Source organism: Lolium rigidum, chromosome 6, assembly GCF_022539505.1.
Source record: "Lolium rigidum isolate FL_2022 chromosome 6, APGP_CSIRO_Lrig_0.1, whole genome shotgun sequence".
NCBI classification, from domain to species: Eukaryota; Viridiplantae; Streptophyta; class Magnoliopsida; order Poales; family Poaceae; genus Lolium; species Lolium rigidum.
In genome coordinates, this window is record NC_061513.1 from 164,109,332 (window position 1) to 164,115,641 (window position 6,310).

The window sequence follows — 6,310 nt, forward strand, 5'->3', positions numbered from 1 at the left end:
CCCCGCAGAGGCGGCTGTGACTCTTCGCGATGTACCCTCTGGAGCTCAGGTTTTCGGGACGAAGGCATACGCGAAGAAAAGGAGGCGAGAGGGGGCTGTGGGCCCCCTCCTCACAGGGCGGCGCGGCCAGGGCAGGGCCCGCACCGGCCTGTGAGGGGGGCCCATGGCGGCCCTCCTCAGCTCCCCCTTCTGGCTCCCTTCGTCATCTGGAAAAATAGGAGTTTTCGTGTAATTCCCGTCAATTGTTGATCTTCCGAAATATTGCGTTCTGACGATGCTTTTTCCAGCAGAATCCTGGTTCCGGTGCGCGATCCTCCAATAATCATGAAACATGCAAAATAGATGAAATAACATAAGTATTATCTTCAAATATGAAATATATCAATGAATAACAGTAAATTATGATATAAAATAGTGATGCAAATTGGACGTATCAACTCCCCCCAAGCTTAGACCTCGCTTGTCCCCAAGCGAAACTGAACTCGGTAAACAGGACCACATGTTTATGGAGTGAAGAGTCGATAAATCAAATACGGACAAGAAGCATCATGTTCATTCACACAAGATATTCTAGTAAACAACTTCCTCATATAACTAAACTTGAAACAAGTATAAGGTAATCACAAATAAAGGTGCATAAGAAATCATAATTGGTGATGGCAAACTTTGTTCTTGGTCAGAGAACAGTTAACAGATTATACTTATCTATTGAGCAGCGCTCTCATATTAAAGCTTATGTGGCTCATCTTGCATACTCAATCATAATGACCATTGATAACTTTCAAAGCTATATTCATTCAGATAAAACTTGTACTAAACAAGGAAGAATAAAAGACATGATGAAGCAAATCACAATATAAAAGTTTGATCACGACAACTCAAATGCTTGCTTGAGATGGAGGGAAATAGGTGTACTGACTCAACATAAAGTAAAAGACAGGCCCTTCGCAGAGGGAAGCAGGGATTAAATCATGTGCTAGAGCTTTTCAAATTTTGAAATCATATAGAGAGCATAAAAGTAAAATTTTGAGGGGTGTTTGTTGTTGTCAACGATCGGTAGCGGGTACTCTAACCCCTTGCCAGACAAACTCTCAAAGAGCGGCTCCCATAAAGTTTTATTTTTGGTTGACACTCCTTCCAACCTTTGCTTTCACAAACCATGGCTAACCGAATCCTCGGGTGCCTGCCAACAATCTCATACCATGAAGGAGTGCCTTTTTATTTAGTTTTATTATGATGACACTCCTCCCCACCTTTGCTTTCTCAAGCCATGGCTAACCGAATCCTTCGGGTGCCGTCCAACAATCACATACCATGGAGGAGTGTCTATTTTGGTTAATTAATTTGGGACTCGGGAATCCCATTGCCAGCTCTTTTTGCAAAGTTATTGGATAAGTGGATGAAGCCACTAGTCCATTGGTGAAAGTTGCCCAACAAGATTGAAAGATAAACACCACATACTTCCTCATGAGCTATAGAACATTGACACAAATAAGGAGTAATAAAGTTTTGAATTGTTTAAAGGTAGCACATGAAGTATTTACTTGGAGTGGCAGAAATACCGCATAATAGGTAGTTATAGTGGACACACATGGCATGGGTTTTGGTTTAAAGGTTTGGATGCACGAGAAGCATTCCCTCTCAAGACAGGTCTTTGGCTAGCAAGGTTAATTAGCAAGCATAGGAGTTGAGGTAAACAAACAAATATACATGTGATAGAAACAACCATGCATCTTCCTTATAAATACAAACAATTTTAACTTCAGAATACTAAGCTAAGAACTAACAAGAAAGATAATAATATATCTACATGTATTTCCTCTTCTCTATTTAAAACTCAAAGTGTTGTTGCTATTGACCAATGCTAAGTTTGCCAAAACCAAATAGATTTACTCAATGCTCCCAAAGTGGTACCAATACTAAAATCAAGATCAATCATATAGTAGAAATTGCAAACTAAAATAAGGTGTGCAATATGTAAATGATAAGACTTCTCATTAATATTTCATATCGATAACTCCCCCCAAGGGATACATAGATAACCAACTAAAGGGAGATACTTCCATACCGCAACACATCTTATATGATAACTTCCCTACTCATGATATGACACTACTTGATAATATAAAGTAAAAGATAGTGATGATGTGATACAGCGGCACTCCCCCAAGCTTGGAACAAACCAAGGGGATGCCAATACCGATGATGAATTACTCCTTCGGTGGTGATGGTCCGTTCCTGCGATCCTTAAGGATATCCTTCAGCTTCAGCTTCTCGATTTGGCAATTCTGCACTAAGACTCGAAGAGATTCATTGTTATCTGAAAGTGGCGGTGGCAGCCTTGTGGTATGAATTGAGTAATACTCCAGCATTCTGCGAAGTCGGTTGTTCTCCTCAAGAAGAATCTCCACTTCCCTTCTCACCGCACGGTATTGATCACAAAACTCATCGGTAACCCGTAGTGCCTCTTCCACACAAGGGAAAGAGTCGAGGCTAAGAGCAGAGCGTAGAGGTCCCCGCAAGTTATGAGAAAAAGAACGTCCGAGTGTTAACCGATCCCACCAATATTGGCTTACTCCTCATAGTTTGCCGCTTCCTTTTTATTGATGACGTCTCCTCCACTTCCTCTTTGAATTCTTCTTTCAGCTCGAAACCTTGAATATCTTCCTCCATAGGCTCCTTGTCTTTGTTGTTGGAGACCATGGTGCTTCTAGATCAAAAATAGATCCTGGCAGAAACAGCTCGAAACAAAACACGTCGAGAAAACGATATACGGACCTCCAGGGGTCCGGGGGATTATATAGCAGTAATTTTTACGTCAGAAGGAAAGTACCAGATCGAACAAGAGTCGGAGGGGGACAACGAGGCGGTGTCCTCATAGGGCGGCGCGGCCAGGCGGGGCCCGCGCCAGCCTATGGGGGCACGCCCTCGTGCGTCTCCTCCACTCCGTTTCGATCTCGTAATTTTTCATATTTTCCAAAAACAGCAAAAACATTGTTCGGAAAGTAAAACGCGGACTTTTTATTACCAATACTGTTACCTATTCAAAGTCGAACTCTGCAGGACTGTCAACTTGACCTTTGATGTAAGCTTCCGGAGTTACCACTTGGATAATATCAACATCTTCATTATAAGAATCTCCAGAGATATAATGCTTAAGTCTCTGCCCATTCACTACTTGTGTGGCATTACCTTGAAGAGAGCTAATTTTAATTGCTCCTGATCGATAAACCTCATCAATGACATATGGTCCTTCCCATTTTGAGAGTAATTTCCCTGCAAAGAATCTAAGACGAGACCGATACAATAGGACTTTGTCCCCAACATTAAATTTTCTTTTGATAATTCTTCTATCATGCCATTTCTTAACTTTCTCCTTAAAGAGTTTAGCATTTTCATATGCTTCACTTCTCCATTCATCTAGAGAACTTAATTGCAACAACCTCTTATCACCGGCTAGTTTAGGATCTTTGTTTAGTTCTCTAACAGCCCAATAAGCTTTGTGCTCTAATTCTAAAGGTAAATGACAAGCTTTTCCATAAACCATTTTATAAGGTGACATTCCCATGGGGTTTTTGTAAGCAGTTCTATAAGCCCATAGTGCATCCTTCAATTTAATAGCCCAGTTCTTTCTAGTTTTATTAACAGTCTTTTGCAAGATAGACTTAATTTCTCTATTTGATAATTCTACTTGCCCACTAGTTTGAGGATGATATGCGGAAGCAATTCTATGATTAATACCATACTTAGCAAGAGTTTTTCTAAAACCACCATGAATAAAATGAGAACCTCCATCTGTCATAATATATCTAGGAACTCCAAATCTAGGAAGCCGGTTGATGGCTTCGTTAATTAAAAGCCGGCTCATTTCGAGGCTTCCGTCTTAGATTTGTGACCATCACACGCTAAAGATCGACTTCAAGCGAATTTGATTGAGGATATGTGGCTGTGTTGTCTATTTGGTGGAGTAGATTGGCAGTGAACTATTTTATTTATTTTGATGAGCATTATTTAAATTAATTTAGTTGCAACATTATTTATTTTCATTCATATGAGTCAATTGGGTGAGAGTAGCGCTGAAGAAGGAAACCCGTCATGTAGGTATCACCAAGAACACTTGGCTAGACAGGTACTTGGGCATGCCGTATGAAGGCGCGCGGTACCAAAAACCGTACACGAGTTTTGGAACTAGGAATTATACTGTGATAGATACCATTGTGAAAAGCAAAGTGCATATTCTCTGGGAGTGGTGTTTTGGAACATGGGAGCATATGCTCCCACTATTTTGAAATGCATCTTACACATATTTTGAATTTCAAAAAAATTGAAACCAAAAATTCGCATGTAAATCTTCTCGTGCTACACGCTTAAAAAATTGTTTCATAAAAAATCGACTTATCATGTGACGTGTGTAAAAAAGACAAAACTCGGTGCTAAAAATAATGCTTTTCACCAGATAATTTTTCTCTTTTTTATATAGACCACAAAAAATATTGGTTTTTCGTGAAACTTGACGAACAAACATATATTATGAAGATGTACATGTAAATTTTTTTGTTAAATTTTTTTGACATTTCAAAATATGATTTTTTGGTAGAGGGTGCATACGCACCCGGGAGCCGAATTGAATTTCCTATATTCTCTCTCCTTCCTTCGAATTCTCGACCGCGGCCGTGGCGACGTAGATTACGATGCTGGGCTCCGTCGTGGACGGCCACGATTTTTTCGGCCGAGACTCACCGCCGGTGCCGATGTTTACTCCTCTCTTGTTGTCTTCCGTCGGCCCAGACGACGCCTATTTCCCGGAAATGCCCTCCGTAGCAGTGCACGTGCGGACATGTTACCCGCGGCGTGATTTGCATCGGAAATATGATCACTTTTGACGAATCTTGATTTAATCGCGGGATGAATGACAGGGGTAGTACGGTCATTTAGGCCTTGTTTTTTCTCGGTTTCGTCTCGCGTGGCCGACCTGTCTTCCCTCTTCTCTTCTCACCTGCTTCCCTTCCCCCCAGTATTAAAACCGCATCGCCTTTCGCCCAACTCCTCCGTGCGGGAACGCGCGGCACGGATCGACGGCACCACAAATACACCGCCACCGCGAGACCAGCGCCATCCACACCACCAGCGCCGCTCGCGACCGACGGCGGCGGATACGGCGGCGGAATTCCTCTTCTTTCGCGCGGCTCCCGGAGGATCAATCATTCAATCCAAAGAGCGCCGCGCGATTGAGGTCTCGGGGCCTCCGCCGGCGGCCGCACCATGGTGGCGAGCATTGCCGGAGCGACGCCATCATCGTCGTCGCCCACGGGCTGCCGTGCCAAAAGAGAGCCGGCGCAGATGCACGCCAGCATCCGGCGGTCGCGCTCGGAGCCGCACCTCCGCTGCTCCCGCCGCGGCGGCGCCGCCGGCGCCTCGCTCACCACCAGCCGCTCCATCGGCGTCTTCCCGTTCCAGTTCGGCGCCGCGCCGATCCGCCCGCCGCCGCTCCCCGAGGGCGGCGGCGGCGACGGGTACCGGCTCCTCACCGTGTGCGCCGGCGAGACGGACCCGGACCCTGACCCCGACCCGGAAATGCCGCAGGTCAGGCGGCCCGACGACCACTGGCTCGACCGCCTCCTCGAGCTCCGCTCCCGCTTCCACGACCCTACCAAGCGCTTTTTCGCCGACGATGACACCCTCTTCGAGGACGATGACGACTACCACGACCACGCCGACGGCGGCTGCGCCGTCGGCTACGACGACGAGGACGACGCCGCGGCGGAGCAGGACGGCAGGTGGGACCGCGAGTCCTTCGGCAAGCTGCTGGCGCGGGCCCCGCCGGCCGATGCCCGGCTGTTCGCGCAGCTGGCCTTCCTCTGCAACATGGCTTACGTCATCCCTGAGATCAAGGTGAGCCAGCACTACCCCTCCTCCGCGAGCATATTAACGATCGAATAACCGCCGTCCGATCAGGTTTCGACGGCCTCCATCTCCCGATCTAGCCGCCCGAATTAGCCCAACTAATAAAAACGCCATCTACAGTATTAATTTCAACAAGAGTCGCCCCGCGGACAGGCTGGGAGGTGCCTCCGAGGGCCCACCGTAGTATATAGGAGTATTTAATTTTTGAAGAATTTTGTGTGGCTAATAAATCCATGCTTTTGGTGGTTTGGAGGTGGTGGCATTAATGTTGCCATATTTAGGTTGGAAAGCCAGCAGCAACCATGGCATTAATCACCCTCGCCGATTATCTTGGTGACCACCATGTTCCATTTGTCCATGAACAGCACCAGTATCAGTAGCATTGTCTGTCAGTAGGACTGTAGGA

The 6,310-nt window shown here is 45.7% G+C and overlaps 1 pseudogene; it reads left to right on the forward strand.

The window, feature by feature from the left end:
• The first annotated feature begins 5,167 nt into the window (after window positions 1-5,167).
• LOC124658973 lies at window positions 5,168-6,304 on the forward strand (annotated as a pseudogene).
• Window positions 6,305-6,310: the final 6 nt, after the last annotated feature.